Source organism: Lathamus discolor, chromosome 2 (genome assembly GCF_037157495.1).
Source record: "Lathamus discolor isolate bLatDis1 chromosome 2, bLatDis1.hap1, whole genome shotgun sequence".
Classification (NCBI taxonomy): domain Eukaryota; kingdom Metazoa; phylum Chordata; class Aves; order Psittaciformes; family Psittacidae; genus Lathamus; species Lathamus discolor.
This window is the reverse complement of record NC_088885.1, coordinates 118,230,149-118,247,991: the sequence shown is the minus strand read 5'-3', so window position 1 is coordinate 118,247,991 and position 17,843 is coordinate 118,230,149. Positions and strand designations below refer to the sequence as shown.

At 34.7% G+C, this 17,843-nt stretch overlaps 1 protein-coding gene across 8 annotated transcripts in view; it reads right to left on the bottom strand.

Annotated features, from left to right (window-relative positions):
- SNTG1 (syntrophin gamma 1) overlaps nucleotides 1–17,843 on the bottom strand; it is a 331,430-nt gene that overhangs the window by 74,834 nt on the left and 238,753 nt on the right. The window lies entirely within an intron of this gene.

The following is a 17,843-nucleotide window of genomic DNA, read 5'->3' as shown; positions in this document are numbered from 1 at the left end:
AGTAATTTTTTTTCTTTAAACATTCAACAATACCCCTTGGTAAAAAGAAAAAAACAGCATGAGACACCTGATTGATCAGAAGTTTGTATTTAGCCCTATAGATCACTGACTCCATCTAAATAAAGATTAACAGCTTCCTGACACAGAACTGTCCAATACAAGCAGAATTAAGTGTGGAACGTACCCATTCTTGCCATTAAAATGTTCTTTATTTTAACCATATGCTCTGAAAGCTTTTGAGAAAGCCTAGTAAATCCATGTGCATTTATGACAGACACTTAATACCTAGAATTTACTTTTTGCTCCTTATGTTAACTTTTCACAGTTGTTTTTGTAGCTATTATTTTATTCAGAGTAGTCCTGCGGAGAAGGGCTTGGGGGTGGTGGTTGATGAGAAACTGAACATGAGCCAGCAGTGTGCGCTCACAACCCAGAAAGCCAACCGTATCCTGGGCTGCATCAAAAGGAGCATGACCAGCAGGTCGAAGGAGGTGATCCTACCCCTCTACTCTGCTCTTGTGAGACATCACTTGGAGTACTGTGTACAGTTCATGGAACTGTTGGAACCGAGAGGAGAGCCACAAGGATGATCAGGGGACTGGAGCACCTCCTGTATGAATACAGGATGAGAAAGTTGGGGCTGTTCAGCCTGGAGAAGAGAAGGCTGAGTGGAGACCTCATAGCAGCCTTCCAGTAACTGAAGGGGGCCTATAGGGATGCTGGAGAGGGACTCTTCATTAGGGACTGCAGTGATAGGACAAGGGGTAACGGGTTAAAACTTACACAGAGGAAGTTCAGGCTATATATAAGGAAGAAATTCTTTCCTGCGAGGGTGGTGAGGCACTGGAATGGGATGTCCAAGGAAGTTGTGGATGCTCCATCCCTGCCAGTGTTCAAGGCCAGGCTGGACAGAGCCTTGGATAACATAGTTTAGTAGGAGGTGTCCCTGCCCATGGTAGGATGGTTGGAACTAGGTGATCTTAAAGTCCTTTCCAACCCTAGCTATTCTGTGATTCTATGGGTAAATGAGTAAACCACAACTTTAAAACAAAGGCATTGTCAACTATGAATCACTTGTACAGCTCTGAAAGCCCTGAAACTAGTAGCATTTACACTGTTTCAATCAAAGGTATGGCATCTTTTCAGATGAAAAGAAGAATCAGCACTGAATTTCCTCCAGTGTTTAGAACATCATTTCTAAACAACCCCGTGCACCATGTTTTGTAGACATTGCTGCAGTGATAAACAATTTGCATTCTTCATGCAAATATCAAGTCTGTCGCTGACATTCCACAATTTCACTATCAAAGGATAACTTTCACTGACAAGAACATACTGGCAAGCATTTTCAGTTGGTTTTCAAACGTACCCTGAATAAAAAGCATCTAAACAACATTTCTCCCTTCTTGCATGTACATCAACTTCAGTCGATGTAAGCTAAGGGGAAACACTGGAGGAGCTAGGACATTCAGTGGACAAAATATTAAAATAAAATCAGTCCACACTTCAGAAGGTAACAATTACCTTATGTTAGTTCTTAAAAGAAAAGGTGAAGGCAAACCACAAGTTTTTGTCAGAAAAATAAAGATTTCAAGACTTTGGGGATTTATTCCTAAATCCGACATGAAATACTCCAGCATGACAAATCCCTGTTTGCGTTAGTAGGCGCTATTAAAATTGTTGTCAAAACTGTGTATTTTCTTCTAGTTTAAGCAAAGACCGCAGCCAGTACCATGAAAAAATTGCATTATGAAGGAACATTTACTATGCTAAATGAAATACTGGAAACACCTTTTTAGTGGCAAGTTAGAGTTACATATTAAATACTTTGGTAGCATTTTTGTTTACTTCATGTATTGAGATTATTTTTTTTTTTAACAGAAAAAAAGTACATTAGGAGCCCAGTGTACTTTTAAATGTTCCTGGGAAATGTTTAAATGCATAACGTAAACTTAATTTTCTCATTTCTCAGATTTTTTTATTTATTTTTTTTTTAACCATGGTCAAAACACCTACATTGTTCTAACTGTTGTTACTTTGATGAATTAAACTAATCATGTTTCTTTTTCAGGTAATATGGTGATAATTTCTTGAAATTCATTATTTTTAATTGCAGTATAGTTTGCAAACTGCATTACAGGTGTTCAGTTCTATCTGGAACTGAAAAACATTAAGTGTGATTAGTTTTAGGAAGATTGTAAATGTTTATCATTCACATGCAGTAACACTGGACGTTGCATAAAAAAACCCCAAGAAAGTTCTACAATAAGGGAGCAGAAGTCAAGATTCTTCAAGATTATGACACAGTGTTTGAGAATACAGAAAGGAAAACAGTAGCCAACATTGTTCTTCCCAGCATGTTACAAAATAGAGTAAAATTTAATCTACAAATGATCCAGATTCACCAATCCTTAAGAATAAAAACCTAAAGAGAAACATTTTTCACAACTAGAAAGAGAAAAATGTTCTGTTACTTGATATATTAGCTAAAGGAGAAATGTTCCTTCAGTCTTCCATACCGTTACTGAACTCATTGTAATACTCTCAGTCATTAAGCACAATCAGAGCACACAATGTTATGTAACTAATGCATATGAATAACGTTTGTTTTCATAAGAGCACACCGATATGATACTTTGCAAGCATATATACACAATATTTAACAATCTGACAGATACTACAGTAAGAAAGAAAGGCAGGTGCTCTGTGAATATTCTTTAGAAAGATGTATTTATCCAAGCAATAAAAATCAGGAGTGGTACAAAAGGAAATAAAAGAAGTTAGTAAACAAATTGTTTTTCTTCTAAAGTCAAGGACACAAGAAGCATGATGGAAGCTGAACTGTGTCTATCAAGAACTACCTGCTTCTACTTCATGTTCAAAAACAGGAGCTGAGGGGTGAAATTCTATTCTGGTTGATCTTTTGTGAATGCAGATTAGGAAAAAAAAACAAACATCCAAGAACACCATGGAGAAAGTAGTTTGGTAATCACCTGAATGCAGAAGGAGGAAGTAGGCACCAAAAATAAGGTCTCTGCAATATATTGCATCTGACATGGGCAAGTGATGTTGATCTGAGACTAATAACGTAAGAATATATTTTAGCAGAAGCTATCATAAGAGAATTTTGACATGGTTTTGAAATGGTTTTGACATGATAACATGCCTGTTTTTTTGACATGGTTTAGTGATGTACTTGGAAGTCCTGGGGTAAAGACTGGACTTGATGGTCTTTTTCAACCTAGTTGATTTTATGATTCTGTATCTAACTGTGATAAGGGTATGAACATACATGACTAGATATGTCTCAAAAATTCACCTGGCCAAATATATTAGGACACCATAGCCATGAAGAATACTGGACAACGAGACAATATGAAGTGAGACATCAAGAACGCACCATGGCCAAATTCAGTTAATTGTGTGCACTAGATGTTGCCACCACAGATGGATAGTTTTCACAGTGATGGCTGTGCCTGCTCTGTAGAAGAAACAAATGAGAACATGAAACACATCATTCTACAGCAGGGTGAGCAGATGAACTGGCATTGGCTTAAGGTGTGTGCAAGGATTGCAAAAATTTATAATTTTATTTTATTTTACTATGTTTTTATTTGTGTCAGAGAAGCAGTAATACATAAGAATACCCTTCCGTGCTATTATCCTTTAGTGTGACTTGTACCCTACTCTGCAATGCAGCTGATTAAGCTCACAAAACCTGGATTTTAAACGTTGACATTCAGTTGAAACTTAACTGAATTGTTCACTCCTCTGAGAGATAATATTTCAGACCTTCTTTGAGCAAATAACTTTGTGATAACTATTTTCAGTTTCCATAATAGGATTTTAAAGTGTAATCTCAAAACTGCTATTTATTAAGGGTTTGTTTGACCTTTTTTACCTATTTATTTTAATGAAATTTGCTATTCCAATGTAATCACAGGATCCTCATGAGATGATGAGAAAATGTGGCTTTCAGTGAGCACATACCACCGTAAGGACTCTCAAGGGCAGTATGATCTAAACATAAGGGCACTGATTCTAGTTTTTTCAAATTCTTAAGAATTTAAATAGAAGCAGTCATATGTTTGAAAACTCTGTGCCCCAAGCTTTAATTGTATCTCCTTAAAATACTGAACTGTGAATGAGAGGCTCACAGTTCTAATGTGATACTGCGAAAGATCACATTAGATTAATGACAGTGTGTCTCAGGTATCACAACTGCTCCTCTGCAAGAAGCAATAACATAGTAGGTATTACTGCTTGACAGAGGCTATTCCTTTAGAAAACCTACAGAACAGCCAAGACTGAAAAACATCATTTGGAATAAGCTGACAGCTCCTGCTCCGTATTTTGTTGACTTACACAGTAGATCAGACTCTCCCACATTTTCACATATGATTTGATCTTTTTCTTGCAGCCTGTAGTTGACATGTAACTTTGCAGGTCTCCTTCCTTATCTTAAGTTTTCAAATTATAAAAGAACTCTTTATTATTTTATCTATGTTAGCCATATAGCTGGATTTCACTATAAAGGCTTCTTAATCTTTTATTTTTTATTTTATTTTTTCATTACATAGCTGCTGATTTACATTCACAAACAGCTAATTAAAATAAAATAGCTTGACAAGTATGTAGATTCATTAAATAGTTCTTTGTCTTGTACATTAATGCAGTTCCTGCCATTGGGATGTTAAGTGAAAGGTAGCAAGTTCATTACTATTTGGAGCACTTTGGAAAAAACCATGAATCCATGCTGTGATAATCTTATGTTAATGAATAAGTAAGAAACAATTATTAGTTGGTTACTCTTATTTTGTCTCCTTGTAGGTTTTGCCTGCTGAGTGTGACAGATAAATTGTGGTAAGGTGGTATTTTGTTATCCAAGAGTATATGTGCATAGAAAAAAACAGGGAATCAGAGAAAATTTGAAATAAGCATACAACAGTTCACAGAAAATACATTATACCTTGGTGGATGCATTCAAATAGATGTACAACTGCCTATAGAGTGAATGAAGGAATTCTTGGTGTTGGTTTTACAAGCTGTAGCAGATCTTAGGCTGAAAATCCATATGAGCTATAATTTGCAAAGTGATCTGTCAATGTGTTCTGGAAAATATGGCAGCATAGAAACTACTTTGTGAAACAATTGTGTTACTTCCTGACCTACTAGGGATGACGCCATTCACTATTTTCTGTTGATCACATTTTACCAGCTAAATGGTTCAAAGGCTGGAAATATTAGGACTATTGTCATGATTTCTGGTATTTTCATGCCTAACTTGGATTTTTCTTAAAGCTAGACGCACTGGATTGCAAATGCACTCAGCATAAAGTTTCTTGAAAGAAGAAAAGGGAAAACCAGAATATATGAACATTCATACAGAGAAGACGTTTGATACAACACTGACTAATGTATAAGCATAAACTTGACCTCTGCTTTGGAGTCTGTTCCTATAGATACCTATAGGCTGAATCATTCTCACCAAGGTTTCTAGATGAGAACAACAAAAGTGAGAAGCAAGATGATATACATTTCAGCTCCTACAGCAACTGTTGTAAAATGTCTCTAAAGAGTAAAAAAAAAAAATAAAAAAATACAAAAATAGACCAAATACTTGTAAAGAGTATACACAATTAAGACACAGTAGGCATAATTCAGGAAGTCCCTAATCATCTGACTGAAGAAGTCCTAAAGTAGCAGCTGGCTAGAAAGGCAAAGGGAAATATAATTATACTTTTGCTACCACTAGACACATCTTTGTTCTGGTTCAATGTTAGCACTTAAAATTTTCATGGATCATCTCAATACATCCAGAAACCAAAAGCTTTCCTTTGAATCCTACTTACAACCAGAGGAAGAAAGGCCAGAGATAGTTTTGAGGTCTCATCTGGAAAGCACTCCTGTAACTCTTCAAACTTCTTTTTGAATTCTTGTACTGACTGGCCTTGTATTAGCCAGATGTACAAAGTATACAGAGAGCTCACATGTTTTGATGAGCTCTCATACAGGCAGGTATTTGATAAATTCTTTTGGAGACAACAAAAGATGGCTACTAAGACTGAGGAATGTTCCCCAAAAAAAAACCAAATTGGCTGAATACAATTTTTTCCTAAAGAAGTCTTGAACTGCTGCATGGAAAAAAATCAAGATTTGTATATTGACAGTTATTATCAATGTATGGCATGTAAGAGCAGTGTTGAAGGACAAATGGCCATCTGAACTGTGATTGAAAACCTGCATACCATCAAACCTCTTTCACTTCCTTTCTCACACAAAAGAATTTAGTGATGCACTGAATGCTATCAGCACAGCAGTAACGGATATTACAAAGAAATACCAGATTTGTGACTATTATATGAAAGTATAGTGCTAGCCCTAAGGACAAAAGCACAAAACCTAGTCTTCACATATTTGTGATGTTCCAGCAATAGGACTGGAATTATTTTTACTTAAATTAAAAATAATAACAATAATAAAGGTTGACTTGGCAGATATATGACTTCACTTAATGCTGCAATATTTAACACCTATTCCTAGGTTTGGACATTACCTCAATGATAATATTGCTCCTGTGCTTCTTTAAAGAAGATACTTGTGCTACAAACATCACAGTTTCACAACAATGAATCTCCATAATTAAAATACCAGCAGCAACATGCATATTATTAGCGACAATGGTAACAACTGATATCCAGTCCCTAGGAAAACTATTATGGTTCCATCTGAAAGTGAGAAACATACTTCTCTCTCTACTGAAGATTTAGTAGAAAGACTGTGAACAATGCGAATTGAAAAAATACATATTAAAAAGAAAAACAAACGCAGAAGGAGATACAAGAAGCATTGCTTCCGATAATGAAATACAACTGGTTAATTGTGGTTTATATCACAATAGTGGTTGCTCATTGGAATATTATTACTGCAGTATCAGTCACACTAAGAGTAAAAAAAGCTGCTGTAGCTAATAATCAGTAACACATCTATTCACAAAATAGTGAAATGTATTCCTGTTGAGTACCTCGTAAATTTGCAACTTAAAACAATTTTACTATCCACCAAAGAAAAGCAGTTTGCAATAGGAATCCATCTGAATACTTCATCAGCATTCATATCCATTTTAATTCTTGTTAAAAAAATATAAATAGATTCCTGAGTAAAGATGCAGTGTACCCAGCATCTCTCAATACAGTCTTCCTTTGAAGATATTGAGGACTTCTACTGAAATATAACTTCCAGATTCCTCTAGCTAAACTTTTTAAATTAATTCTATATCACCTGTACTCAAAATACTTTAAATATACACTCTATATATCTTCTATAGTTGGACATATTAGACTCTAGAAGCTATAAGATGCATCTGGAATACATATTTTATTCTTTTTCTCTGAATTGTAAATATTCAAGGAAAAATTTGTTGAAATTAAATCCTATTTTTCAATAATGCTTTACCTAGCTGTTGCTATTTTCTTCTTCTCTGCAACAGTGATTAGGACTTGTGTTGAAAAATAAAAGAAATTCTAAACCTTCAAAACCTTCACTGCTAAAAGACATAACAGGAAACAAGTTTAATAGTTGGAAGATCATGTTTGGCATTAGAAATCTATAATTCATTGCCACAGGCTATCACTGACTTACTATGGGATCCTAAACTTCCAAAGTTCACTACGAGTTAGTTTTAAATAGTATGCTTAAGTTATTATACTTCAGTGTGCTAAATACAGTTAAGGAATAGCATTGATCTAGTCTGAAGTTGGGTTGTGGTTTTTTTTTTGAGATGTATTAATCTTTTTCAAAGCTGATATATTTTACAAGGGAAAATGTAGTACACAAGACTGACATTTATTTAACATAATTGTGCTTCTTATGAAACTTGGACAATGAGAAACAAGACAATATACATATAGACAAAACCAAGGCTGGGTGTTTTTATCATTTGGAAAGTATTGATGCAAAGATTTTGGTAATTTATAGCAGCTAATAAAGGAGTTAAAGTCAAGAAGGAAAAATAAAATCTAAAAATGAATATTTACTGGATGTACCAAGCATTAGTGTGACACTGCATGTGAGTTGACGAGATTGGTATTTAACAAGGATGGGTTTCAATAGGAATACTTATCTAAACACAAATAATCAATCAGATGGTTGATTATCTGGTTTAGATGGTTTACTAACAGGTCTGCAGCTCTTAACCCCTCTGTCCACCAATTATTACTGCAGAATAAGCAACCCCATATCATTCTTCCAGCAGGAACCACATTATTAAATTCTTAAAAATTAACCTAGATGTCTCTCCTGGTTTAAAACATCAGATTTTATACTTTATTATTTCTCAAAAAAATAAAATAATGTAAATAACTCCAATTTCAATTTTTCTTTTCACTTACAGTTTAATTACAAAATAACATTTAGACAACATAATACCTAGGATATTGTGTTTACTTTTGGAAGTTTTCAAAAAATGCCAAAAAATAAATGGAGGAAGAGCTTAAGTGTAACGGTAACCACAGTCTGACTTATCTGACTATTTCTGAATGCAGTTTCAAGCACTGATATGAATATATTCAAACTGTGATAATGCAAAAGAATAGAAACGTGGCTGAAAAGGAACTCGAAAGATAAAGCTGTCTGCCCAACCCATTTGTACAGTCCTGCACAATGGCCCTCTCAATGCCTTGTGAGTCAGTTTATTATCAAGTACAGCTCCACTTAGCACTGGAAATTTTCCTTGTATCAAAACAGACTCTTTCTGGTTGCATTTTAAGCCAATTACTTCTCAGGTAACCCATTATAGAAACAAAGAGGGGATGTCTTGGTTTTTGTGCAGCTTTTCTAAAGTTGAAAAATTATTCTTTTCTTCAGGCTAAGCAGTCCTATTTCACCCTGTATTTCCTTGCAAGTTCATGCTATTGTCAAAGAAGCCAAAGCCCTCTTTGCTGACACTGCTTCTGCATACAAGCATTTTTCCTGCATGATGAGGAGGATGGACTAGCACATTACAACAGCTCTGACCCCTCAGCCTTCCTCCATGAGTCTCATAGTCACTTTTGATCCGCTTACAGTCACACTGAAAATGGTCATGGCTGCACGAATGAGCAGTCCCAGATAATTGTCATTTGGCTAGATGGCTTTAGCAACATCCCTCAGATTTAAGCTCCTGGAAGACAGAGGCTTCCCATAATATTACATCCATTCAGTAGATGGAATTTTTCATTGCAGGAGTGAGTCACTCATGGACAATACATCTCTTCCTCGTGGGAAGGGTGATCATTAATCTCACAGCTTTTCCAGCCTGCCAGGTATTAATTTTATTTTTAATCCACTCTCATTAGGCTTGAAAATTTTGTATTACTGAGAGCAGCACTGTAATGCATCACTGTCTGAGTAGGGACCATTTCCCTATGAAGACCTGTAAGCAGAAACCTCTTAGCCAGGTTTTCTCTGCTCTCACTAGGTGCAATTGTGGATCTTCCTGGCTAGTTGCCTATCATCCTATCCACACCCTCCAATACCACATTAGTCATATGGCTCTTTGTCTTTTAGGTGACCCTCCTGCCAACCTGGTCTTTTCACTCTGACTTGGCTGAAACAGAATGAGAGGCAGATAGCTGAAGACTGCAGCTAAACCTGTTTTGTTCCTATGCTTTCAGTCTATCAGCAGGCTTCTGACCTTTCCCATGAAGAGTTCACAGTTTGCCAAGTTTGCATTATTTCAGGACTCCTCATTTCAGTAGTGAGAAAATTTGCAGTTCATACTCTGGTATTTAATATGACAAAGGGGGTAGTAAAACGGCAGACAAAATGATACATTTTACACAATTGCTTATAACACGAGACAATTAACCCTCTTGACAGAACCTAATGCCCCACAGAAATGTAGCTAGTGATTTTAAAAACACATTTAATATTTATACCATAGTACATCTGTCTAAATGAATTCCTGATGGCAAAGTTCAATAAATTGGCTGGGTGCCAGTGGCATAGACAAATTCCTTTACCTGAGGCAATGAAGCTAAAGAGGTTTTCTGTAGTCTTTACAGGTATTATAATTTCCACCACCCCACTACCAACCCAAGTTTCTGTGAGTGGATTAAAAATAAAACTATAGGAACACCTAGTCTTTGCTGTATTGTGTCACATTTCACTTCTTCTGTCTAAAAGAATTATATATTTTTTTTTCTCTTGGAGCTCTCAGGAAGAACAGCAATATTTATGAGACAATTTGGCTGACAGCACCAGACAAAAAAAACCTGCCTATAAGCTGAAGAAAAATTAAAAAATAAAAAAAACCCCATATTACATTACTCAATACTTCCTTTGACACAAGACGAAATAGCTGTTGAGGCATTAGGTTCACATAATAATGAACTAGGTATTAACACAGTTTCCAAATTTTATGATAAAAAATGAATATTTTCATGTCACTGTGAGTTAGTCATAAAAACCTCAGGCTTTTTCATTACTTGTTTCTTCTCAAGGCTCACAATTCATCTGTACAACTAGTATCTTTTATTTCACTTGAAACACTTAAAATTACTTCACAGTACTTTTATATTTAGAGGTCATGTACTCATATTTTGTAAAATGCATCTAGTCCCTCCTCCTTACACACACTGAGGCTTACTATACTCTGCATTCAGGTCAATCACAGACTCACTCTAGCACTGTATTTTAGCTAGGCTCTGAGCGGATTCTCAATGAGAAACTCTTCTGCAATAAACCTTCTGCTTTGCCATAAGTAGGAAAAACCTGACACTTCTTAACCTTTTTTCTCTTAAGAAGCTGCTGAGCCATTAACTTGAAAAGTCTTGAATTTAGTTCCCTTCTAAAGAATGCAGTTCCTTCTACTTATCTCAAATTTCACCTCATCACTAAGAATTCATTATTAAAATATCAAGAAAAATCCTCATAAATATGGGTTTTCTCAAGTATTTTCTGGTATTTCTGAAAAGGAATGCTCAAATTCTGAGCACAACGGTCATACACAAGTGCAAAGACCTAAATATATGTGGGACCATGGCTGAAAAGCAGGCCAAGGGGTAGAGTATATCAAAGTACCAAAAAGGGTATGGTACAGTTTTTTGAAGAAACCCTTTTTTTTTTTTTTTTTAAGATGGTAAATACTGAGCTACATTTGAAAACTATTTAAATTTTGACCATAATAATGTTCATTGGCATTGTAGTAATCGATTATATATTTTTCTTGCCTTAGATATGACCTTGTAATCCTGAAAAAGAAAGAGTTTTGAATATAATTCAGCATCAAGAGAATTTTCCTCTCATGAATTACCAATTTCTTGGCAATAAGAATGACTAAGACGAGCACTAAATTTACTACAAGTAAATTTAAAGATGAGTTTTGCTTTAATGTGCGTTTCAGACTTGCCTGTAAGGAAACTATGAACTTTTATTGGATTTCACTGGATTACACTGGGCTAGATCTAATCTTTGAAAGTAATTTTTCAACAGAAAACAAAAAAAAAAAAGGTAAAACAAATTTCAAATTCCTTTAAACATGACATGTTGCTGCATGAGTGAGAGTTCTCACATGGAATAAAAGTTCAAGAAGCATTTTTAAGATCTTTAATTGAAAATGCATCTGTGTCAATAAATTTCAGAACAGCAAATCACTGTCTAACTGCATTTCAGCAGTAAAAGAGATTGTTTAGTCAGAAGTATAGATTTTTGCTATATCAATAGTTCTTGCAGTCCAAAGGAAAACATGGCATTATAAGCTAATAAATGCAAATAATAACATTTCATCTTTTCAAGGTATCAACATGTGTCATATTCTCTAAGTTTTAGCAATAAAAAATCAGTATCAAAGGAAGAACCATCCATATAACACTCAAATTATTTGAAGAAATTAAACAAATCATTACTTTTCCCACAATACCTTCTCTCATTACTAAAGTTTTAGTTATCAGTCATAGAGATTATCTTTCCTGAAACAAAAAGGAATGGCACACATATGCTCAGAAAATTATTACAGTGGTATAGTTAAAAGAAATATAAGGAAATACATTATTCATCAAAGGTATAATGAACAATGAAGACAGTGTAATGGGTATAAGAACACAAAAGCTAAAATTTACAACAAGTGAAATGCGCACGTCAAGTTGCAACAAAAATAGATGATGCACAATGAGTAAAATTGTACACAGTTACATTGTTATATATTGTCATGATGTAGAAATTAGCTATACAAACTTGACATTATTACAATAACACTTAAAATAGTAATATATATCAACACAATGTGTTATTTGGAGAATTTAAAACTGAACAAAGCAACTAAGAAGCTGAATAATATCATGTCTATTCATAAAAAAATAGGCTGCTGTGAGAGCATAAGCTCAAAGCAAAAGAAGAAAATATCCCAAAGATAAATGAAGGCAGCAATTCCTATATCAAATTCAGAATTATTTTTTCGCTATGAATACTAACTGTTCTTAGCAGTAATTAGGTGGGTATTAACACATACAATTTGCAAAAGATTTAATTTTTAGCTGGTCATAAATTAATAAAATAGTAATGAAATAAAGTCATAGCTATGCAAAGATAGTTTTTAACCCTGAAACCATATTTACTGGGTGTTCTAAGCCACAGAGAATTTACTATTTCTACTTAATATTCATTTAATCTAGAATATTCCTGTATTCAGCAAATGGATGTGTCGATTTAAAACTCTTCTCATTAATGTAATGTCGTCCTGTCTAGTCTCTTAACATATTCCAACATTACTCAAGACTGTCACATAAATGGTGACAATCATCTGTTTACAACTCACCTTTTAAATAAATTCTGATCCAAAAGAACACTCAATACTTTCACCTTCTTGACACTGTCTACCAATAATTTTCTCTTCAATATGCAGTAAACCAACCCTTTTCTTGGCCTCCCTATTATCACTGGTGTATGTCAAACCCATTCCTTTTCATTATTACTGAGGAAATCTCTAGTCCTACCATCTTTATGGTTCTACATGCTCATGTGATACTTCCTGAGCCAAACCTTGATATTGAATTCTATTCTGCTATTTCTTTCCTCTGATTTAGGTTAATTAAGAGTTCATCATTTAGCCAAGGCCTTTCTTGGAACTTTTTTTTTTTCCAGTAGACTAGTAAACAGAACAAAGACAAATATAGAGAACTGCTAAGAAGCTGATGACAGTGATAAAAAGAGTTGAAAATAATCCCATGATTAGTAATAACTTTTCTTGTCTTCTAATGCTCAGGACAAAAAATACCAACATGCAAACAATGTAAGATTTATTCTTTTTTTTTTTTTTAAGATGAAAGGCTAATGTTTTTGGAGCTAAAGGTTTCTTCAAATCCATGTCTATTCAAATCCAACACAACTCCACCCCCAACCCAACATGCCTCAGAGTTGTAGTTCTGATCAGATAAAAACCTGACAATTGAAGCTACATAGGCTATTAATGCAGTGAGTTTATTTATTATTTGCTGACAACCTGGTCAAGATGAAAACTGCCTTCTAAATCACTCCATTGTAAAGACTGAATGGTATAACCAGGAGCAAGTGGGAAGTTTCTGTAAGTCTGTCTTCAGGGTTTAAAAACACCCTAAAAAACAAAGGAAAAAACAAATGCATAACCTGTGATTTGTTGTGATTTGTTCTAAGAACTTACAAAGGTAATGGGAAGAGAGGTTTGTATCAGAAGGCTAAATAGAGGTCAGACAACTATAATTACGGTCAACTAGATTTGGCCTGCAGTGTATCCAGCTATGTAAATGGCAACTTAATTTACTGGTAGAACCATCTGCAAGCCCCAGAGAGTTCTAGCTGCCATCCAAACCTAAGAAACTACTTTGTTTTCATTCATATTGCATACTATGTTTTCTTGACCTGCTCATTACATTCTGAGATGAAAATGCTATTTATGGTTACTGCTTGGTAAATGACTGTGCTAATCTCCATATCACTTCAGCAGGAGTAGCTAGCTTAATTAAGGTGCATGAATACTTTGCTAAATAGTCAGGAGAGGTATACTGGCTATCTCATTAGACAAAGAACTTTAAAAATAATCTGTTTGAAACAGCTTGTCAAGAGCCTTTCAGAATTTTGTTTGCTATAGTATTTAAATTTTGTAGATTATGTTTATCTAGCAATATCAAGATCCATTTATGCTAAACTAGTGGAAAAGAAAATAATTCTGATGTTAAACATGCATACAGACTATGATTTCTCAATTATTTAAAGAGAAGCTGAAAAAAGAATGGTTAGCTCCACAACTCCATGGATTGTGTCAGCCTGAGGACATATTTATTCTTGTGAAACACCTTATTCATGATGTAAAATAAAAAAAACCCCACCTCTTTAAAATTAATATTTCTACCATTACAAAATGAGGCAAATATTTAAATAGAATGCACACATTATTAAAATATAAGTTTATGAGTGGACAGCATTTTTCTGCCTCGCAAAAAAAAAGTGGTAAAAATAATATACCCTCTAAAAAGTGGATCATATAAAATCATGTAGAGTTGAATTACGCTGCTCACTGCTGAAAGCCCAAACATCTATGTAGTAATTGCTTACTTGTATAATAGTTAATGATTATAAAGCTTGTGTCCTTCAAGATTTGCTTAATATTAACATTTGCATTTCCATGACTCCTCTTAAAATAATAAACTTCAAGTGTTATTTTGCAGACATCTGGAGTATCTCAGGAAAACACAAAGAGAAAGAAAGTTTGTGAAAACTCAGAATACTTCATGGAAGTGACTAATAACATTAGTATGGCAAGATTTATGAAACAGTAAAACACATGCCTGAATGTCAATTCCTTTCTTCTCTTTGGAAGTACCTTTCTTCATGAATGGTCATGATTAAAATGGTAGTCACAATACCATGGATATTTTCCAACAAAATAAGCCTTACTGAAAGTTTGGAGGATTAAACTTCTCATTTATTGTCCCTTCTAAGAAGGTTTAGAGTATTAGATCATTTTGCTTCCATAATGTTTTAATTACCTCCCTCCTCCTCCATGAATGAGAATCCTCAGCTTATCTTTCCCATAATGCATGTATGAGGAAAGGAATCTTTTCTTCTTTTTGAATAGAATGGTAAAGCAACACAATAGATGCTAGGATTTCTTCCAAATCTACATAGCAGCTATAGACTGGTATTCCAGTGAAGGAATATTAAGCATATCTAGAAATGCCCAGTAAAACTTGCATTTACTCTATAGAATAATAAGGCTATTATTTTCCCCAGGTACATCTGCATCTGGGAAGGTACAGCAGCAGTCACAATGAATGGGAAGGCAAATAGGAAAAGGAAAACAATATGTTCATTTACACACATTTACAAGGACCAGGTCCATTGCTCATCAAGAAAAAACAGAACATTTTGCATCAACCTGACTTCCCCAAAGCAATGTGGGATAGTTTTGCAGTAATAATAGCACAAATTAAGAAGCTTCAGCACTCCAAAGTGGTGGGGAACATCTTCTGTGAAGTGAGAGCACCTCAAAAGAATGGATTTTAATTTGATCTCAAAATCTGAGAGACATTCTTGTTAGCTTTTGAAACTTTTGTGGATTGCAAAGGAAGATCTTAGACAAAAGAAGGGAAAAGGGTAAAGAAGACTTATCTGACTACAACATTCATAAGTATAGAAAATCCCTAGTTGCTCAGTTGAAGATATCTACATGGTGCTTGTTTTCTGCTGATCTTTCTCTATCATGGCAAACGACTGCAGATGTGTGGACTCTTCCTGCCTATACATACACCCCTATGTTCTCCACCTTTCCATTGTGCTAAAAAAACTGTTTGGGGGATTGGTACTTTATGGGATTTGTGAACTGAGTTGGGTAAAAAGATCTGCAAAAATAAGAACATGTAGTATAAGGAGTGAAGTGTTTGTGTCCAATTTGGTCATGATAGCTAACACCAGAGTACCCACTGATGCTATGGGACATACTCAGGCTGCAGGAGATAAGCACGTATCTGCTGCACTTAACCAATACGTCAAATAGATGAATCCTACTGGATAGCCTGGATGAGAGCCCTACCTCCTGTTAAACAGTACTGGTGTGAATTCTACATGTGGCTCAAGGAATAGCAAAGAGAACAGTCTCTGGACTCTGAGCAGAGCCTCAGCCGTTCTCTGTCTCTGGACATCCTTTGGCCAGGGGTGAGACAGATGGTACCACGCCTACAAAGTAGCGTGGAAAGCTCCTGTCTCTCATGTCAGGGTAACTCTTTCAACCTGTAGGCTATTATGCTAAAGTACCCTCTTGCCATTTCATATTAGAAGTGGGAGAGGTAGGTACTTAATTCAAGCAGACTGAATTACCCTCTGGAGATATCTGCATTCTTTATATAGTTAATGGGATAGAAGTAAGTCCCTAAGATATGAAGACTGGTTCACTTTCTTCAAGTCTTAAAGACATTTTTTCTATCCCTTGACTTTCTGGGGTGTTTGGGTGACAGGATCTTGCCTCTTCAGGGACAAGTACCTAACATTTCTATGAGGTTACTTAATTTAGATAAATTAGATTAAATTCCTACATTTTTTACAAAAAATGTAGTTACATAAAGATACGTTTAGTTGCTTGGCAATCAGATACCAGTGAAGAACTGCTAGAACCCATTTGACAATGTTAAATTGGAGGAATTATGTGAGAAGCTGCAACATATTGAGATTCGATAGAAAGTTTTTCATCCTTTTTATTACCTTATAAAATTACCTTAGGAAATAAACACAATGAAAACAGTATTTTCTGCAAGGCAGGTAACATATTCTTCCCTGGAGAAAACTGCTGGAATTTTGGCTGATCATTAACCAACAGACTTATAAATAGTTCAGAAACTGGACATTTTTATCCTGATTTTTTATTAAGACCCCTTGTCTGTGTAAACTGGAAACCTATGAAACCCGCAAATAAATCACCTCCATATAGATTAGTTGCACATATTCAAATCTACTTCTGTATAATTTGTTGTAATGAAAAAGCCCCACTTTATCCTGTTATTCAAATGGTCATTGTATTACTGACACAGTGGGGTACAAAAATACTTTTTACTGATTTTTTTATGTATCACACTTGAAGAACAATGGAATAATTTTCAAATCAGTAATTTGAAATGGAAGTAAGGGTTTTTTTATGATATTTGAAAAGTAACCTCATGAATAAAACTGGAATTTATCATGTTAAAAGAGCTAAATTGTGTATCTTCATTGATCTTACATGATCTTTGTTCTAATAGAGCTAAAAGTCAGTTTAAGGATTAACCAGCATCAATTCCTTCCTTAGCTGCATTTTATATTGTATTTTATGGTAGTGAAACATTCAGTAGTTACAGACGAGATGAAGAGGCTTTCTATAACTACCTGGTTGCCTCCTCCCCAGTATTATTTTGTATTTCCTCATTCTCCATATCTAAAAGTTAGTGACTACTTTTCCTATCACAGGGGATCTCATATCAAATAGAATTTAGGAACCCAGTATGTACACCTTAGTTATAAAGCGCTCTCTTGACAGACTACCCAGGCATAAATGATAATTGTCTCATAAAAAAAGCAAAATTGGAGAATAAAGAATTGATTACCTGCATCAAGTATAAAAATGTGTAGTAATTTTAATATCAATCAAATCTATGTGATTAATACCTTCTGAGACATTATTCTATAGAGCATAAGATTGCAGGTTTGATTTCAGACAGAAATGAAGCAACAAAAAAATTGCTTTATACATTTTACAGATTTAATATACTTCTTAACACTTAATACCTACTAAATCTTATTCTGTGTGTGCATATTTGTATGTATATGTACATATATACAGACACATACGTAACTGTAAAGCAGTT